Source organism: Rosa chinensis, chromosome 1 (genome assembly GCF_002994745.2).
Source record: "Rosa chinensis cultivar Old Blush chromosome 1, RchiOBHm-V2, whole genome shotgun sequence".
In the NCBI taxonomy this organism is placed as follows: domain Eukaryota; kingdom Viridiplantae; phylum Streptophyta; class Magnoliopsida; order Rosales; family Rosaceae; genus Rosa; species Rosa chinensis.
Genome location: NC_037088.1, coordinates 31,950,988 through 31,972,986, shown reverse-complemented (window position 1 = coordinate 31,972,986; position 21,999 = coordinate 31,950,988). Strand labels below are relative to the sequence as shown.

Genomic DNA, 21,999 nt, shown 5'->3' with positions numbered 1-21,999 from the left:
CTGCTCTTACTAGCTAGGAGAAGAATTTTTCGGATGTATGTCGGGTTCTAGATGATTGTAAGGAATATTTTATAGCTTTTCAGTCAGTTAGGATTAGACATATTTTCCGTGAAGCAAATGGTGTAGCAGATAGGCTGGCTCACCTTGCTAGTTGTTTTGCTCTGAATGATGTTTGGTTAGATGAGACTCCTGCTATCATTCAGGATGTTCTCTATGAGGATAAGTGTGATGGCCCCTCTATAGCACGGGGTTCAGGTCTTATGTCCCACCCGTTGCAAAACTATTTTATTAATATAATAACGTCTGTCGGGCGTGGGGCTGAGCCTCCCAGTTAGGCTGGGTTCCAAACCCCTTTAAAAAAAAAAAAAAACTTTTCTCATCAATTTTTAGTAATCTCATTCACAATATTTCGATAAGTTTATAACTTTCATTCCAACACGATATTTTTATATTTCCAGATATTCAATCTATCCAAACAACACATCAATACCATGACACATCTACTGCGCTGAGTTTAATAGAAAACCAGCAATTTTGACGATTTTCTTATAAATCTGAAGAAATTGAATTTTTTTTTTTTTAAGAACTAGTGTAATTAAAGAACAATAACTAGGGTGAAAGTTATAAAAGTTGGAAAGTTACTGGGGCAATCAAGTAATTTCACTTTTCTATCTATTCATATTTCTGTCGCACTTGACCGTTAAGGCCTTTCCCATCGTCTTCAACACTAGTACACACCATGCTGCTTCGCCGGAACCTCTCCCCCAAACCCTTCTCTCTCCTCCACTCAATCACCGCCGTCCCCTTCTCCACCTCCACCTCTACCTCCGCCGCCGTTGATTTCCTCCCCTCCTACACCGTCACCCCTCCAATCCAAGACTGGCCCCACCACCTCCACCCAAAGCGCCTCATCTCCCTCATCACCCGCGAGCTCGCCCTCCAAATCTTCCACCACGCCTCCAAATACCACCCCGGATTTCACCATAATTACCACACCTACCACGCCATCATCCGCCGCCTCCTCCGCTCCCGCGCTTTTCACCTCATCGACCCCCTCCTCTCCGACCTCCGCGCCTCCAATCTCCGATGCAGCGAAGACCTCTTCATCTCCCTAATCCGCAATTACGGCGTCGTTTCACGCCCTAAACTCGCCTTCAAGACATTTATCACCATACCGAAATTCGGCGCCCAGCGATCCGTGAGGTCCTTGAATGCGTTGCCCTAAAGGAGGGAATTAGGATTTTGGACGAGATGTTCGAAAAAGGCTGTTTGCCAAACAAGTCTACTTATGCTATGTTGATCGAGGGGCTCTGTGACTCAGGAGAGGAAGCTGAAATCACTAGAGTAATATCTATGGCAATGTCAAGTGGAGACATTGACAGTGATTCCTGGGATCTTTTCCTTACTAAGGTTGTTGGTGATTTGGATACTGGGGAAAGTGTTCTAAACAGAATACTACTGGAGAATGCTGATTAGAGCCCCAGATCTAGTGGCCTTGGAATATGCTGACCTTGATCTCACCCACAATGTTTCTCAGGTCGGTATTTTGTTATTCCATCCATTCTTTTTCATTTTGGGAAGAAATAAATGTTGTTTACAGTTTGTTTATTAATAAATTTCTGCCAATAATTTACTGTAGTAGATTATATTATTGAAGGAGTTATGTTTCTGTATTTTTTTGTTCAAAAAGAATTTGTATGTTTGATGTAAGCTCATACTGGATCATGTCAAAATTAGGCATATGTTAACCCTCTTAGCACCTCTTTAGCTTTATGTGAACTCTAAGGGTGTTCTTCTTTTTCACTCTTAGATTTACAATAGAGTTTGTTAGCTGCACATGATAAAAGTTGTCATCACAATTGTTACATCCTGATGCTTAATAATCTGTTTTCCTTTTTTCCAATGGGGTAGGTGCCAGTAGAAGTACCTTATTGGAATCAAGTCTTCAGGGACCCAAGATCGATGGGCACTGGTGGTGGATATTGGAAGGGGTACCATTCTTATTCCTTTACTAATGAACTCTCTCTCATGTCCATTGATAATTGTAGTCGGAGTGATTCTCAATTATAAGCAATTAGCATTTACTCCAGATTTCGGTTCTTCAATTCGATGCCAAGAACAATAATTTTAATTTAGGTAAAGAAGAAGTTGGGGTTTGGTTAAATCTTTTTATCTGTTATGTTTAATGTATGACTCAATATGGATGATGATTCTAATAGAAATCTTATCATGATCAACAGCTCTTGATTAACCCGTCTTATGAATTTATAACTACAGATCTGTTGCACGCTTCCTTTTTAATATTTAGCATTTATGGAATGTTTATCGAGCTACTTGACTTTAGTCATAGAGCTGTACAACCTCATAGATACAAAACAGGAAGTTGTTTAGGGAGTGTTAGTTTTAGACCAAACTTTTCCATAAACCTTTTGTCCTAGGACATCACTGCTCACTCTCTCCCATCCTGTGATATATCACAAGTAGCACAAAACTCTCTGGCAAACCATTTAGCAATTAGCACGCACATCAATACATCATGATCATGGAGTAAGAATGTTTTTGTGGACAATAGTTAATTATGTCAACATGCAAGGTAGTTCTTATTTCTTAACAATAGATGCTTCATTCACATACAGATAAAGAAAAGCTTATATATTGATACATGTACTATGCTTATATATCAAGGGGCATATTGCCAAAGGATAAATATGGCCATAGGTCTGTGTGGTCTCTTATCTCAAAAATAGAGATATTCACATGGTGAAGTTAGCATGTAGCATGATTAGTTTTACAAAATTTAACAATTTTCCATAATGTTATTGATTTTTGGGGCTCATGCACTTGCAACTAAGCAAAGGTCCTGCATCAGTTTTGCATCTTCTGTGAATATTATCATAGCCCTTGCTCTAGGGATGCCCATATCCACAGCTCTTTGTTAAACATATTATGAATGATATTAACAGATCTGTTGGAGCCCTATTGCCTCTTTTTAACACTTTGGGTGTACTGAGCTATCTGACTTTATTCTTAGTGATCTTAGAAAATTGCTGTATCTACTCATTTATGCTACGGGATGGCTGCTTACCTTACTTATTACTTACTCTCGCACACACACATTCAGCTTGTTTTTTGGTATTACATTTAATGGACAATTCGTCTCCCTCTTCTGTAATGCGGAAGGTTAAACTACCTCCTAAGGTAGAGGCGTTAGTATTCGTTAGTATTATCATAACCATTGCTCATTTTTTTGGGACAATATTTCAAATTGTCCTTCATGTTTTAAGGTGTTTATCATCATCGTTGTGTGTGTGTGTGTGTGTGAGGGAGGGAGGGAGGGAGGGCAGTACCATACAATACAATTAATTGTGAGATATTATTTGGGACTGGAAATACAACAGAAAAACTCTTGGGCTAATTTTGATACACTCGAAAGTTCTTCTGATTAAGTTATTGTGTAATCAATTGATCCTCATTCCTCGTTTCAATTTTACGTCTGTTAAATATAGTATTGTTTTTCTTTTCCTGATGCAGATGGTCAAGCATGTTGATGTCTGGGCTAAAGAGCTAGGTCTTAGTAATGTGTAAGGTTTCTTGATCAAATTAGGTCTTCAATCCTATTGCATATTATTGATTATCTCTTTATATAATATATTAACTCCATGCAGATATTTCATGTATACAAATGCCACAACTTGTTTTAATCAATTGGTTTCTACCTACCCTGGATCATCGATGCTGTTTTAATCCTGGTACACTAAAAAATTTTCAGGTTCATATAGTGTCCAAAGAGGTTGTCTTCAACTTGTGAAAAAAAAAAAGTGGCTGAAGCACCATCTGTTTTTATAAGAAATGAACTTTCTATTGGAATAGGGAACAATAAACAAGAAACAAAAGCTGTGGACTAGAAGTCTTTTATAGGCTAGTCTGTTGTAGTCTACTCTGTTTATGTTTTGTCTCTTGTGGCTGCAGCACCATTTTTTAAATTCTTTTTTTATGTTTATATGCAGTACCCAGACCATACTTCAGAGAAAGCATCATAAGAGACGGGTTGTACAGAAACCTTTAGTAGAGTCCATTGTGAAAAATTAAGTTCGAATCATCCAGGTTTGTGAAACTGTAGTTTACGACATAATTGTAAACTGTCTAGTATATTTTAATCTGGAAGGCTTCTATTACTTGGGATCTTCTAGTTCTGAGTTTGGATTTGTAATGTTCGATATCTGTTATACTTTTTCTTCTTTAGTGTGAACTCCTGGTCAGCTGCTTGTGTAGTAGATCTATTTTGTTTTAGTGAAATTTTCTTCAAAAAACATAAAGAAAATAAAAACATGAAAGGCCATAACATTGACAGGTAAAAGGTTATTAGGATGTCCCTTAGTTTATGTTTGAGCACTGAGACAAGTTGTAGATTAGACTATAGAGTATAAAGATCTTAAAAGCTTAGTACCAAAAACCCCCCCCACCACTTGAGAATTGAGATAACCCCAAGTGCTTAAAATTGGAATTAATTTTGACGCTCTATCCTTCAAAACTATAATTGAACTGATTACATTTACTGAAGACAAACAAAATATTGCATTTATTAATAGAATTGGGGACAAACAACAGTATAATAATTTCTGGAATTTAGACAATTTACGCACTAAATATTATATTTTTAATAAATTAAATTACACAGTAGCTACTCGTCCTTGAGTTGAATTCAAGAGCACCCACTTGCATAGAAAAAAGTTGTAAAACTAGACCGACTGGTTTAGAGATGGCAATTTCCTAGGCAATACAAGAAAAAGAAGTCACAGCACGAAACGATGATTCAGACCAAGACCAAGTAAAACGATGTAAACTTATGATGACAGTCTGACGGAGGCTTGTGAAGTTGCAATGAGATAAGAGGTTTAGAGGTTGCAATTTAGTTGCATGTCATTAGTGGTTCCAACTTCCAAATCAATGTCTTATTTATTGACTTCAATGAAAGGAGTAGTCAACATTGAACAACATTGTTGGAGGACTTGAATTCCAACAAAATTAACTTATTGTTCATACAAGTATATGGAAGAGTTCCAGATTCAAAGAATGTGTAAGGTTTCTTGATCCACAGCTCTTTGTTAAACATATTATGAATGATATTAACAGATCTGTTGGAGCCCTATTGCCTCTTTTTAACACTTTGGGTATACTGAGCTATCTGACTTTATTCTTAGCGATCTTAGAAAATTGCTATATCTACTAATTTATGCAATGGGATGGCTGCTTACCTTACTTACTCACACACACGCACTCAGCTTGTGTTTTGGTGTTACATTTAATGGACAATTCCTCTTCCTCTTCTGTAATGCGGAAGGCTAAACTACCTCCTAAGGTAGAGGCGTCAGTATTCGTTAGTATTATCATAACTATTGCTCATTTTATTGGGACAGTATTTCAAATTGTCCTTCATGTTTTAAGGTGTTTATTATCATCATTGTGTGTGTGTGAGGGAGGGAGGGAGGGAGGGCAGTACCTTACAATACAATTAATTGTGAGATATTATTTGGGACTGGAAATATGACAGAAAAACTCTTGGGCTAATTTTGATACACTCGAAAGTTCTTCTGATTAAGTTATTGTATAATCAATTGATCCTCATACCTTGTTTCAATATTACATCTGTTAAATATAGTAATGTTTTTCTTTTCCTGATGTAGATGTTCAAGCATGCTGATGTCTGGGCTAAAGAGCTAGGTCTTAGTAATGTGTAAGGTTTCTTGATCAAATTAGATCTTCAATCCTATTGCATATTAATGATTATCTCTTTATATAATATATTAACTCCATGCAGATATTTCATGTATACAAATGCCACAACTTGTTTTAATCAATTGGTTTCTACCTACCCTGGATCATCAATGCTGTTTTAATCCTGGGAAAAAAATTTCAGGTTCATATAGTGTCCAAAGAGGTTGTCTTCAACTTGTGAAAAAAAAAAAAGTGGCTGAAGCACCATCTGTTTCTATAAGAATTGAACTTTCTATTGGAATAGGGAACAATAAACAAGAAACAAAAGCTGTGGACTAGAAGTCTTTTATAGGCTAGTCTGTTGTAGTCTACTCTGTTTATGTTCTGTCTCTTGTGGCTGCAGCACCATTTTTTAAATTCTTTGTTTATGTTTATATGCAGTGCCCTGAACATTCTTCAGGAGAAAGCGTCATACGAGACGGGTTGTACAAAAGCCTTTAGTAGAGTCCATTGTGAACAATTAAGTTCGAAGCATCCAGGTTTGTGAAACTGTAGTTTACGACATAATTGTAAACTGTCTAATATATTTTAGACTGGAAGGCTTCTATTACTTGGGATCTTCTAGTTCTGAGTTTGGATTTGTAATGTTTGATATCTGTTATACTTTTTCTTCTTCCAGTGTGAACTCCTGGTCAGCTGCTTGTGTAGTAGATCTATTTTGTTCGAGTTTTAGTGAAATTTTCTTCAAAAAACATAAAGAAAATAAAAAAGTTGTCACTAAATATTATATTTTTTATAAATTAAATTACACAATAGCTACTCGTCCTTGAGTTGAATTCAAAAGCACTCACTTGCATAGAAAAAAGTTGTAAAACTAGACCCACTGGTTTAGAGATGGCGATTTCCTAGGCAATACAAGAAAAGGAAGTCACAACGCGAAAAGATGATTCAGACCAAGACCAAGTAAAACGATGTAAACTTATAATGATAGTCTGACGGAGGCTTGTGAAGTTGCAATGAGATAAGAGGATTAGAGGTTGCAATTTTGGTTGCATGTCATTAGTGGTTCCAGCTTCCAAATCAAAGTCTTATTTATTGACTTCAATGAAAGGAGTAGTCGACTTTGAACAATATTGTTGGAGGACTTGAATTCCAACAAAATTAACTTATGGGGAGTGCCTATTGGTTTCTCTCTGTAGTCTATTTTCTTATTTTGTTTCTTTCATCAAAAAACTAAAAAAAAAAAATTATTAACTTATTGTTAATAAAAAAAAAATAACTTATTGTTCATACATGTATATGGAAGAGTTCCAGATACAAAGAATCTTTGCGATATGTATTGATTGGCTCAAGAATTTGAATCGCTTGCATCCTTCATCCAAGTATTTGGGTGTACAAAAATCAAAAGTTTCAAAATTAAACATGTGGTCATCCTTCATCCAAGTATTTGAGTCTACAATTCTGTGCTTTCAATACGAATACCAGTCTTGTACTCCTGTTATCGTTTCAATTTGTGGTTTTGAACATTCGTCCATAAACAAAGAATTTTTGCGATATTAGTTGCAGGAAATGATCACACGCACAAACATGGATGCAGTAAATGAAGCTGATACGTAATTTACCATAACATTGAAATGTAAAAGGTTATCAGAGTGTCCCTTTGTTTATGTTTGAGCACCGAGACAAGTTGTAGATTAGACTATAGAGTATAAAGATCTTGAAAGCTTTGAATGCCCGATAACTGGCCACAAGATTTTGCATGGTTTTGCATGCAAGGCTACGAAAGGGATGAGTTGATGTAGGGAGCAGCCGAGCAGCTTTTTGACTTTTCTGTAATAGAAATATGTCGTTTTAGTCTCACCTGGTCTGCATGTACCATACAATCCATTAGTTTTATGTTGTTTATTACTTATGTGGATTCTATTATTGTTGCATGGATCAAAAGGGCTTTGATTCACCTTCGATCATGGTGTCTAATTTGATTCACCTTTGATCATGATTATTCTGTATGTAGACTTATTTTTTAATTTTTGCATTTTTTCTTATCTAAATTGGCTTTGAGTCTTTGATTTTGTCCATGGTATTATCAAACTCATCCTATCAGTTTTGCGTCTAGGGATGATGAGACATTTGTGAAATTTAGAAGATTGAAAAGATATATTTGTCTTATGTTTCTTAATTTCTCTCCTATCTAGCTACTTTGTGGTTTGGTGAGAGAAGTTTTCCCATATTATTTGCTTTCATATGCAGGGGAATTACTGCAATCATTCCAAGTTTCATTGAGTACATCAAGCAACTTAGATGCTTATGCAGAAAATTAAAGCAATACAGGTATCATATTGATGTTGTGGTTGTACTGTGAGCAAGACCTTTGTTGCTTTTGTCTAATGCATTCTCTATTTTAAGAACTTGATTGTTATACATTATTGTATGTAGTAAATCAAGTTTTCAAATGCTATTTGTTCTCAATTTCTGGGGTTTGTAAAATTATATTTTCTTTGTTATCTCTGTCATTAGAAATATTTGTATTTATTATTAACCATCAATAGTCGAATTGCGTATGCTATTCATAATTATATATGCATTTGCTATTGACTGTCGGTAACGCTATCCTAATTGATATTGTGTCATAAGCACTATCATATTGTTATCGACATTCAGTAACACTGTCCTATTTTAGATTGATGATAGTGTAACACAATCTTTTTTGCTATTGACAGTTAGTGACAAAATTTCTATTTACTGTTGGCGGTATAGTAGCAATACATTTATTTGCTGCTGACTGTTAGTAGCCATTTTTACTATCACCAGCAGCACTAGCTATCACCAATAGCAATATTTGCTACTGACTATCAATTGCATCATATATTATTTGTCTAATTATAACACTAGCATACTTGTTGTAATCCTATTAGGCATAGTTGTGTGATTCTTATCGATTGTCCAAAAATAATAATAATAATAATAAATAAATAAATAAATAAATAAAAAAGACAATTTTGTATTTGCTTTGAGTTCCTGTGTTTTGAGAAAGTAAATTTTTTATCTACTCACACATCATGATTTGCTATTGAAGCTCAGTAGCATTATTTGCAATTTTGCAGTATTGTTATCACCAGTAGCGTGATTCTTTTATTTTGAACATGTACATTGTAAAAACACTCATGCAAAAGAGAAGGGGAGATGTGGTTTGCAAAAGCAAAGAGGGAGGGAGATCTGGTTTGCAAAAAAAAGGAGTGTTAGTTTCACTCCTCAAATAAAAAAAAGACACAATGATGTATTTGCTTTGAGTTATTGTGTTTTGAGAAAGTAAATTGCTATTGATTCACATATCATTATTTGCTATTGAACTTCAGTAGTATTATTTGTTGTTAAGCCTCAGTAGCATTTGTTTGCTAATCAGTGTCAAGAGCATTGTTTTCATATTTGTTGTCACTGACAGTTGCCTTATTATGTTGTTTTGCAGGCCTTTCCGCTTTAGATTGATTTGAAAAAAAATTGTCTGACTATTTATTATTGAAGACTAGTAATATGTAGATTCTTGCTGCAAAAGAAGTTTTATCTACAGTGATGAAGGGTTGCTGTTGAGAAGCTTAAGATCCTTAGATTTGGATTATTTTGAGTTGGATTTGTAAATGATATGTAACAATTTACTTGCTTTTCAAAAAGCATTAAAGGCCATTTGACCAGCTACATGGTACAAGACAAAAGTATTTATAATGTAGTTTGAAAAGTATTTATAGAAATAAAAATGCAAATATTATTGTTGGATACTTTTGGTGGATTGTTATTGGTGGGCAAAAATACGGGGATATAGTTTTGAATTTTTATAGGCCAATTTGTTTAAGTGGTTAGTTTGAATAATCGCTTACTATATAAGTTTAGTGTGATAGAAGATGTGTGGTTGCACTGTATTTTAAGACCATTTGAAGTAGTGGTGATCTTGTAATTATTTATAATTTTTATTTTTATTTTAGCATGTCATATAGGTTAGTGGTCCGTATGGTGCCGACTATAGTTGTCTCTGCGCATGGTACTTTGAGCTGTAATCTTTACCCTATTGCTAAATAACTCTAAATCAATTTCTTAAGTTGGCAGCTATGGAACTCCTCTACATTTCCCTTCTTTAGAGGCCTTGTCATAGTGGTCCATCAACAATGCGAAAATGCATTGATAATTTGCCCGGTATACTCTGTGCAAGCAATGTATACACCCACTTTGAAGATGTAATTGACTGATTTCATGAACTAATTTCAGTAGTTTTTGGAAATTCTTTGTTTCATGAATAGCTACTGGTTCTCTATGCTTGGGCAGTGATATATTGGCTTTTATATCACAATGATAGAAGTTACCATTAAGGATTAAAATGTCGGTCATACATATCTATAGGACTTTGAAAAATGGAGATATCAAAAATATCGAGAAACACATTGGAGATATCCTGGAAAAGAAATTTTTTTTTTGAAATAATTAATTTATTGAATTTACATATAAATAGATATAAATGTCAACTTCATCTACATCTAAAAATAGACTATAGATAGTTGAAAAGACATTTGCTGGTCTACGAAAATACGATAATTAGATCAAGACAAATCTATATAGTACAAATTGTAGTGATGAACATGATAGACATAGATTTCCTCACCCAGATCTCTCTTCAGTGGATTACTCCTCACCCAAATTTGCCTTGAGAAGATTTTTCTTCACCCAAATTCTCCTTAAGGGAATTACTCGTTACCTAGATTCACCATGAGGAGATTTCTCCTCACTCAAATTCGCCTTGAGAGAATTACTCTTCACCCAGATTCGATCACCTTGAGCAGATTTTCCTCATCCAATAACTTGCCATAAGTCAGGCTAATCCAAGCACCAATACAAGCTAATTCTTTGTCACACCACACTCAAATTTATTTTTCACATTTCATTGAACAACTTAACTACACAAACCAATATTTAAAACAAACAATCAAGGACGTTGACTCGTAAAGGTATTACCAAGTGTTAAAAAGAAAGCAAATTGGCGCATATCCATGTGGGCTGTGATCATAGCATTAGAGAAGAACTGAGAGCGCGTTTGGACAAAGGAAATTATGGAGGTGTATGTTTGCTAATAGAGTTGTTTTTGTGTGTCACCAGGATGTTGACGGTTGACCTATAAAAGTAACGTGAAGGGTTAACCCATAAAACCCCTCTAGGTTGAGGTTGTGCGGCTCGGATGCTTCACATTGCTTTCCGTCTTTAGAGGGCGTTTTGAAGCATGCACGCACAAGATGCTAGATTTTCATACTAGTATAACACATCACTGTTGAACTCTCAACTGGAGCTGGTTTATTGCAATCTGAATGGTGTTTTCGATATGATGAGTTTTTTTTTTTTTTTGGAGCCAATTATATCGTGTCATAAGGTGACCAAAATATTAAAAAGCCATCATATTTCTAATTTTCATAAATTATAAAACTGACAATGCGTGAGTAAAGCTATTGTTAATCTTCAAAAAGACAAGATTTATATATATATATATATATATATATATATATATATATATTATCCAGAGCGGAGGTCCCCTTTGAAATTAAAGTGTGAACTTCGAGTTTTTGGTCTCTTTTCGATCGCATATCCATATCTCAACCATTCAGTTTTTAGGTACTAGTGTATAAATCATCTCTGCAAATTTTCAGCCAAATTGATGATCATTAAGGCATTGATTACTGCCTTAAAGCTAATACGGTTCAGGTTGATAGATTCAGTCCATCGATTGGTTTAAGCGAGTTAGATACCTTAACGATTATCAATTTGTCTAAAAATTTGCAAAGATGATCTATACACTAGTGCCTAACAACTGAATGGTCGAGATGTGGATATGCGACCGAAAAACGACCCAAAACTCGAAATTCACACTTTAATTTCAAAGCGGAACTCTGCTCTGGATAGGATCTTATATATATATATATATATATATATATATATATATATATATATATATATATATATATATATATATACAGATCCTATCCAGAGCGAGGCATCGCTTTGAAATTTCAGAGCGAGGTTAGGGTTTAGGGTCACTTTTCGGTCGCATATCCACATCTCAACCGTTCAGTTTTTAGGTACTAATGTATAGATCATCTCTGCAAAATTTCAACGAAATTGAAGGTCTTTAAGGTATCTAACTCGCTTAAACCAATGGACGAACTGAATCTGTCCAACCTGAACCGTACTAGCTTTAAGGCAGTTATCAATGCCTTAACGACCATCAATTTGGCTGAAATTTTGCAGAGATGATCTATGCATTAGTACCTAGAAACTGAACGGTTGAGATGTGGATATGCGACCGAAAAGTGACCCTAAACCCTAACCTCGCTGTGAAATTTCAAAGCGATGCCTCGCTTTGGATAGGATCTGTATATATATATTTTATATATATATATATATATCGTCTTTTGGTAAACCGATATTTAGTATTTATCTGTATATTCTGCTGCTGGCAATGTCGTGAGATAATTTGATTTTTACTCATCCACCAGCTTTTTCTAAAAATAGTTTTTGAAGGTGATGAATAAGAATAAAAATTTGGGCCAGCATATAAGACCACTTTTAGTAGGTTTATTATTAGACCACTTAGATAATCCGTTGCCAAAAAAAAAAAGTGTTTTACCAACAAGGTCGTCTTTTTTTTGTTTTTTTTGAGAAGATGAAAATTCTATTAATAACCAAACAGATTACAGAGCATTGGATCCATAGTTACGGGACCGTCAACATGAATGGCATTCATGAGCCAAAAAGGCCCAATCCCTAACCAAATTTTACGCCCATATCCTCGAGCTACAATGAGTAACAACCAAATCTGTACCAATACAACCCAACCACCAACATTAAGATGAACTGTTTTCACCCGTTCGAACACCGTGTCCCAAAACAGCCAGACCACGTGTAAGGGTGATTCACCATCACGTTGATAACCATAAAACACCGACAAAAGACCAGACCATGACACAACAGAACAACCATGACACCATAACAATGGCATCGACACTACACATAAACACCCAAACCCAAACCCTTACTCATAAGAGGAGGGACTTATTTTCAACACGACAACAACTAAAAACAAACAAAGAAAACTAAGCAACCGAAAACAAAAGACCACCAGATAGACCCAAGAACAAAGGCCCGGCCCAAACACCACCTCCCCCAGCAAAAAGCAAGCGCAGCAGGCAACCATTCCCGCCGCCAGCGAGCCCCTTCGCCACTATGCCTGTTACGTCCCGAACCTAAATTTATCGGTTTACTAATCATTTGGACGGTAAACGACAATTACTTTCACTTTTTACTCTGTTTCGATACTTTTAGTGGCCCTAAAAAGTTGACTTTTCGTTCGGGTCAAAATTTGAGGAAACTTCCTTCATGAAAATCGTAGAGGACGTTAAACCGAGAGCGTGCATATGTGATACATAAAAATCAGAGTTCGTATGCGAAAGTTATAAGTGAAAATGTAAACGTTACTGTTCATGGTAAGTTTCTATAAATATAGAAAGTTACTGTGGTAAGTTGCCATGTTGGGAAACTTACCCAGTTTTCTCTCTCTTCTTCCCCGATCTTTTCTCCTTTTCAGTCCGATTCTTCCTCCTCCGATTTCTTCCTTCTCCGGCAGACCCATGATGGAATCCGGGCACCAGCAGGCTCGCCTCTTCATCCTTGTCATGTATGTGGTGGTGTTTTGCAGTAATTCGGCTGGAGGAGCTCGATTTTGAGCTGTGAAGTTCACTGTAGTAGATCGAGATTTCCATCGATTTCCAGCGATTCCGACCGTCTCTGGCCACCAAACAGGCGTCGAAGGTGTGGTTTTTACCAAGGATCATTTCCCCCCTAGCCTTGAGCCACGATTTGCAGTGTGGAGGTCGAATCGACGATTTCAAATTCTAGGGTTCTTGGGTTTTTCTGGAAAAATTTCACCGGCCAATTTGGATCACTTAGAGGAAAATTGGAACTTGTTGTAGTTGTGAAAAATGCTTGGACTGTTGAGTAGGTGGTGCTGCCAAAATTTGGTGGCCGCGGGCGCGTGGGGCCCACGCGCTGCCACTGTTGGTGGCGCGTGGAGTCGTGTAGGGCAGTGTTCTAATTTCAGTTTTTAGCCCATTAAATTGTAGAAATGTTGTAGAGCTTGTATGTGAAGTTTGGTGAATTTTGGAGGAGTTTGGAATTGTTTGTGATTTTCTGAAGTTTGGAGTTTTGAGATTGAATTGTGGGAAATCCGACCGTCGGATTTCCCTCGTTTTCTTTGTGGAATATGTTAATTGAGGAATTGGTGTTGTGGGAGAGATTTGGGTGGAATTTGAGAAGTAATAGAGATAGGGATTTTCGGGTTTAGGTTCGTATTTATTTTATCGGATTGACGTTTACGGAAATATAATTGTGCACAGGACGATGTCGCGAGCTACGGTTAAATGAAGGAACTCGTTTGCGTGGTCGCCCAATAGTACTGTGAGTGGACTTTTATTGTTAAAGAATGATGCATGCATTTATTTTTTTCCTAAAATAATAATTTATTTATCATTTTATTATCGAGAATAATATTTTGCCTTGGATTATAATTTTGACATTGTTTTTCTATATGAATTTCAGTTACGAATCTATTATGCTCAGGTTTGGATTTATGATTTATTTTTGGAAATCATAATTTTTGACGGATTATTTTCCGAGGTGATTTTCGGAAATTTATAATACATTTCTATTCGTCGATATTGAAATTTCTGTAATATTTTTCGAAAATGGGATTTTCGATGGAATTATATTTATCGATTATTTCTCGCCTAATGGTTTATGATTTCGAGAATATTTTGGCGTGCGGGGTCACGTCGTTGGATTATGTACTTTCTCGTGAGATGTTGGGGAAGCCTTACTGATTTTCGAGTTTTCGTGTGGTTTTAAACCACCATACATGGGTCGTCATTTTTATTGCTAGCTAGCCTATTAGTACTCCTCCCTGCTTACTATGTGTTCGTGGGTGAGTAGAGCAGAGCCTGGGATGCTCCAGAGTGTGGGACACTCCGACCCGAGCCTGGGAGGCTCCCTTATTTGTATGGTGAGAACTTCTTCCCCACATTTGATTGATACCTTCAGCTAGCGGGGCTAGCTCGATTTCTTTTGACCAGCGGGGCTGGAATGTTTTCACGAATTTTCGTGTTGCGAGAAATATGTTTTATCCACGTTGCGTGCATCGAGTTTTTAAAGGAATAAATGTGGGAAAGTATTAAAGCTTTTTCTTTCGTTTGAATTATCTTACTTATTTATTTTTGTGCACTCACTCTAACATGTTTTACATTACTTTCCCCTGGGCCCTTCGGTTTCAAATGCCCAACTTGCAGGCGAATTAGTGGAGGTCGGGCGTACATGGCATTTGAGGCATATTTGTCACTACTTCCGCAGTGTAGGATCCCTTGATCCTTTACTCTTCTTTTTATATCCCTGTGTATTAGTAGTATTGCTCTGATAACCTTTGGGATTAGTATTGTTGAGTTTTGTGTTTTGTGTTTTGTGAAAGTGGAGTTGTTGGTAATTGGGATCAGGGTGGCTCCAGGAGTATAAGGTTGGTTTGCTTGAAGTGTTTTTGTGTGTTTTACACGTTTTTGGGTAGTCCATTTTAGGGGTAACTCTGCCGAATTTTTGGTAGAGCTATCCCTAAGGTGGGCCCCACAGGGCCACCTCGGATTTCAGGGTGAAATTCGGGCCGGGTATTATCAATGCCGCCGCCACGCAACAATATCCCGTAACGCAGAATATCTCCGCTGCTCCACCGCCTTATCACGACAGAGTCAGCCCCTACACTAGGCAGACGGCCACACGATCCCAGACCAAAGCGGAGACAGATCCCTTTCGAGATCTACACTGCCTCGATCTGATCTGAATCGCCACAGCCACAACCCATGCAAGAATGATGAAGCCAGAAACCGGCGCCGGAAAGCCAAAGTGGTCGCTACTGCACCACTGCCTCCGCCCCAGATTTGAGAAGGACATATCGAGATAGATCTGTGCCGCCCGAAACCGAAGAAACATCCACTCTCCCTGAACCACACCGCCGCCCTGAAAGCCCACTACATCTCCGAAACATCAATCCTCTCCCGGGCCGGAACGCAGTGGTGGGAACGCCGGCCGTGTTCGGCCTGGAGAGAACACACATCGTCGGGTTTTTTCTTTTTTCCTAGGCGCGTTCTCCTTTATTTTACCAACAAGGTCAATCGACCAAAATTTGGTTGGTTGGGTAACAGAGCACTACTCTTTTTACCTTTTTTTTTTTTAAGGAGAAAAAGTACACTTTTATTGACCATCAAAGTAGAAATTACAAGAAGTCAACCACGATCTGAAAATAAACCGCTAATGAGTACAAAAAATTAAAAAATGTTAAAGAAAAAACACATTATGTGCCTTCGTCAAAGTGATTGACGGAGAGGGAATCAAGTAATTAGCAATCACCATCAATCAGCATGGATCAAGGACCAATCAGTAGTTAATGTCATCATTGTAATTGATATTTCCGTTGTAATTCTCTCCCTATATAAAGGGGCTATGAAATGAAATGAGGAGACCAATTCCAATCCCAATTTTACTTTTACACGTTATCAGCACGCTCAGAGCATTGCCAAGAAAACAAATTCTAGTTTTCTAGTTTCTTTCGGTCGAAAAAAAAAACTAAAACCCTAGAAAAAAAAAAAGGAACTTTTTCTCCTTTTTTGCCGCCAACAACAGAAAAAAAAAAAAAAAAAAAAATTTCCCCCGTAGCCTCCACCGTGACCCACCTTCGTCTCCCTCTCCAGCTTGTCTTCCTCCACCGCGCCCAGCCTCCATCAGCCCCACTACCTCGCGCGGCCTCCTCGCCCAGCCAAGAGCAATTTGCTCTCCGCACCCAACTAATTGATCTACCCACCCGCTTCTGCTCAACACATCTGCTAACTGTGTTTGCTCACCCAGCCCTACACCCTTGCAGATCCCAGCACACTGCAGCAGCCCTCCCCGCCTGGCTTAGCACCTGCCATCCTCACCGGCCAGCCGACCTCAGCCCGCCCTCAAGCGCTACTGCACCTGCACCCACGGCCCCGCACCTGCGCCGCCCACCTAGCATCCGCGCAGCCCACCCAACCTCGCTGCAGCACTCACTCACGGTCTGACAAAGCCTGATCGATATCCAGCCACCCACCTGCAAATTAGGAGGAGGAAGAACAGAGAAAAGAAAGAAGAAGAAGACGCAAAGGAAGGAAAAAAAAAGGGGTGTGACCCGTCCCAAAGAAAAGGACCCGGCCCAACAAAAAAAGGAAAAAAAAAAAAAAAAGCAGGCCCTCGTGGCCCATTGCTGCAAAGAGAGAGGAAGCGGCTCAGTTTTTTCTCAAGCACAAAAACATCGCTACGCACGCCTGCATCAACACGCGCGTGCGCTAGGATAATAAACGTTCTCGAAACCAAGTATTTTTTTTTTTTATATATTTTTGGCTGCCTTGTTTATATTCCATTTTTCATATATTTTCTTATATGTGTTATATATATCCATGGAACCTAAAGCATGAGCATTTTATATTTTCTATTTTTAAGCTTTATTCTTTATTGTTTATGCTTTTATTATATTTTGTTATTGAGCATGTTTAGTTAGATAATTTTGTTCATTTAAAGCATGCCTTGTTATTTATGTTTTATATAATTAACTTTAAGCATGATTATATATTTTATTGTTTATGGTTTATTATGAAATTTTGAGCATGTTTTTATTTTATTTACGCTTATATAAATTATGCCGACGCATGCTTTGTATTATGCTATTGTTTACATTTTATTTTATGCATGACATATTCTTGCTATTATTATGTGTAGTATATAATTTGTTGTATATTTGTGAAATTTGAGCATGCCATGTAGTTTATTTTTATATATGCTATATTTAAATGTGCTATGATTAATTTTAATGCAACATATCAATTCCGTTTTGCCATGATAATGAAAATTCATGCGCATTATCCACACACAAACTTACTATGATAAAGCATTTTCACATAGCATCGAAAGAAAAAAAATGTGATCATTTCGAATCTTGGTCTTGAAATCTAATTCACATTTTCGGAAAATAATTTACTTGGATGTCTTTATGACTGCGTAACTTATATCTCCTCTCTTGTTTTATGTAGATGGCTGATCCAACTCGACCTGAATTTGACATTTTGGACTCAGAAGGACTTGAGTACCACCGTTGGGTTTCCGATGTATAAACTGCCTTTGTGGCAAAAGACTACACCGCCACCATTACTGACCCAAAAGATGATGAACTATCTAATAAGGTGAAAGCAGATCCCTTAATGTTTCTGAGGCGACATATTGATCCTAGCCTACGCTGGGAGTACCTTCAGTTGAATAAACCCAAAGAACTGTGGGATGCCCTTAAGGGACGTTTTGAGAACATTCACGATAACTGGCTATTCAGTGGAATGGAATCCGCTTGCTTGACTATAAAAATGTCAATGACTTCAACAAGGACATGTTGCTCTTAAAGGCACGTCTCAATTTCTGTGGAAGGGAAATCACAGAAGATGGTATGATCTACAAGACTCTTACCACCTTTCCTACTTCAGCGTTTATACTAGCGAACCAGTATAAGTTGGAGTATGACAACAAAAGAATCACAACCTTCAATAAATTGATAAGCCTACTGCAAGTGGCTGAGAGACATAATGAGGTTCACTTGAACAACAATGCTACGCCTACTGGGACAAAGAAAATTCCTGAGGCTAATTATGGAAAAATGAAAGGTGGAAAGAACTCCAATGCAAAGGGGTTTGGACGTGCTGATCCCTACCCACGTGGCAACAATGCACCATGTGGAAAGGGACGTGGAGGTGGTGGAAACAAGGTGCAAAAAGGCACCTAAGAACTCTTCAGTCAAACAGGATAGAGTTGGCAATGAACCATGCTATAGGTGTGGAGTCATTGGGCATTGGTACAAGAACTGCCAAGCAAGTAGTATAGTTGTAGCCACTTGCAAGGTGCAAAAAGGCACCTAAGAACTCTTCAGTCAAACAGGATAGAGTTGGCAATGAACCATGCTATAGGTGTGGAGTCATTGGGCATTGGTACAAGAACTGCCAAGCAAGTAGTATAGTTGTAGCCACTTGCAAGAGATATAGGGAGTCTAAAGAACAAAAAACTCACTATATGGAAGAAGGAGGCAAGAACAAGAAACTCACTATATGGAAGAAGGAGGCCATGATCCAAATGTCAACCTCACAATTGTAGACCTCAATGGCAACAAGAAACTTGCTCAATCAATGGATGCACTAGTTTTTGACTAACCTGCTTTATCTATTTTCCAAAGACAGTTGTGAAGGCATAATGCGTCATTTTTAATTAGGTTAAATACTGTTTACTCCCTGAACTTTTGCCCAAAAAACACTTCAGTCCCTGGCCTTCTAATTTCACACGTTTAGTCCTTGTACTCTTAAATTTTGAACCAATAGGTCCAATCCGTTACTCTCCGTCCAAAACCTCCGTTAAATTGCTGATGTGGCATTTTTTCTGCATCAAATGTCTATTATACCCTCACTCTTTTTCTTTTAATTAATTTTTTCTCTCCTTTCTTTTTTTTCCCTTTCTTTTTCTGTTTATCTCTTCTTCTCTCCTTTCTTTTTTTTCCCTTTCTTTTTCTGTTTATCTCTTCTTCTCTCTCACTTCCAGAAATCTCAACACAATCCCCTCCATCTCCAACCCCTTCACCGCGCTCGCCAACTGGATTGAACACCATCAACTGCACATTGATTCCAACTTGCCCAATGCCATCAGTTCTATGTAAATAAAAAAAACCAAGCCAACAACAACAACTCCTGTCAATAACAACAACCATTTCTCAAAGCTCGAATCTTTCTAATCCCGATCACCAAACACCAAATGATCACAACTTATTTGTACACTATATCAAACTTTTCCTCCACTAATTTCTTCAAATTTTCATCAAACGATTCAATTCTCTTATTCTTTGCTCTCATAATAGGGTTCGGATACTCCACAATTTTCAGAGGCGTCTCAAATTCAACATCAGCAGCAATAAATTCAATCAATTAGGAACAATTTGATAAAGAATGAGGATTTGGGTTTGGAATCTGAATTACCAGAAGCTACTTCGTCTTCTTTGAGTGCAGAGCCTCATTTGGCCATCTCTTCTTCCCGCCCTTTGCCGAACCCTAAGCTTTTCTCCTCCTCTTGTTCTTCTTCTTCAAGCTGCGTCTCCTCCACTCCTCACTTCACCAAGGTCCCCTCTCTCTCTCACTGTTCTCAGCAGCCAAAATTACCCAAAACGTAGTTTCGGTTTTCCAATCCAAAGCTTCAAGCACCAAGGTCTCCGCCTTGAGACACTACATCGTCTCCCTCCCCTCCTGCACCTAAGGCCTCATCCCCCTCGACCCGCCACCGCCGCCCACTTGCTTTACCTCCTTCGAACTCAATTGAAGAATCTGGGAAGCGCGAGTGCGCGACGGAGGGTCTGGGAAGGGTGATAGGGGGACAAGATTTGATCTTGTTTTGGGGAACAAGGTTTTGGGCTGCAGAGCAGCGGCATTGGTGATGGCGGTGGGGATTGGGGCATGGATTCGGACCCGGCAGTAGTGGAGGGTGAGTAGGGAGTCGTTGAAGGGTTTTCTGAGATCGAACTCTTCTCTCTCTCTCTCTCTCTCTCTCTCTCTCTCTCTCTCTCTCCTGCAGAATTGACTGAGAGGGGTTTGGGGATTTTTTTTGGGGGGGGGGGGGGGGGGGGAGTTGGAGATTTGCAGACGGAGACCAAAAGGGAGTGCTCATCGTCCGGCTAAGCCAAGCAAGAATCTGCCTCCGATTTGTTGGAATTAAAGATGGGATTTTTCCAAACAATTAAAGATGGGTTTTCTTCCTGAAAAATTTGACATCGGGTTTTTGTTGGTTTGAAGGAGAAGGGAAAGGTTGCAGAGATGATGGAGGGGGTTGGGGTTGGGGTTGAGTTGAGATTTCTGGAGGTGAGAGAGAAGAAGAGAAAAACAGAAAAAGAAAAGGGAAAAAAGAAAAAGAAAAAATTAATTAAAAAAAAGAGTGAGGGTATAATCGACATTTTGATGTAGAAAAAATGCCATGTCAGCAATTTAACTGAGGTTTTGGACGGAAAGTAACGGATTGGACCTATTGGTTCAAAATTTGAGAGTACAGGGACTAAACGTGTGAAATTAGAAGGCCAGGGACTAAAGTGTTTTTCGGGCAAAAGTTCAGGGAGTAAACAGTATTTAACCCTTTTTAATTAGACTATTATTTGGTCTTAAAGAATGGTTTGATGAATTAGATTTCTGAACAAAGACCTTGATTTGATTATCGTTGGCTTATTAATAAATTTTGAATTTTATTCTGAAGCACTGAATTTATTCAAATTTATTTATTACACATATTTACATGGTTCGAAATTGCACTATAAAGATGTAAAGCAATACATCTAGAGGAAAAATTACTAGAATGAAAAGATTATCATTCTACTAAAATAGAAATACTCTAAAGAATATGAGATATATTTAAAGTCACAGACGCTCTATATGCACCGAGAGCTAATCGAACCTTGTTAAAGTTTCAAAGATATTTGTGTCAACGGTTATCATGTAAAAACATACTGTGAGAATGAACTTGAATACATTTATATTCCCTCTAATAAATGTGGAAGGAAAAGCATTTTAGAGAAACTTATGAGTCGATCTAGTGGAATATACCTCACTACGATTCGGATCATTAATCCTATGCTGTCACCAACAATGAAATGTGGGACACTGACTCATACAGGCTTTGGCATGACCGCTTAGGGCACCCCGGTCTTGACATGATGATCCGTATTTTAAAGAACCCATATGGACATCCCTTCTTTCGAGTGAAAAATAGAATGAGACAAAAATCCGTCACACTGCAAGGTGTCGGTCCTAGTACTGCTTAAATGCAGTCATTGCCTTCTGAAGTACCAGAAGCACTACCTCCCTCCCATTATGCCTTATTGACTATTTCAAAGGCAAATCACTCATTTTGTAAAGCCTGCTCTTTAGCAAAAACAGGATCAAGACCTTCCTATGCTAAAGATACAAAACAAAACATTTCATTCTTACAAAAGATACAAAGAGATATCTGTGGACCTATCCATCCAGAATGCGGACCATTCAAGTACTTTATGGTTCTGGTGGATGCTTCGACACACTGGTCACATGTCGCTTTATTGTCCACAAGAAATGCTGCAAAACTCCTAGCACAGATTATATGTTT

At 37.8% G+C, this 21,999-nt stretch overlaps 1 pseudogene; it reads left to right on the top strand.

Moving 5' to 3' along the window:
- Positions 1-9,175, top strand: part of LOC112193736 — a 29,393-nt pseudogene extending 20,218 nt beyond the window's left edge.
- The last annotated feature ends 12,824 nt before the right edge of the window (positions 9,176-21,999 follow it).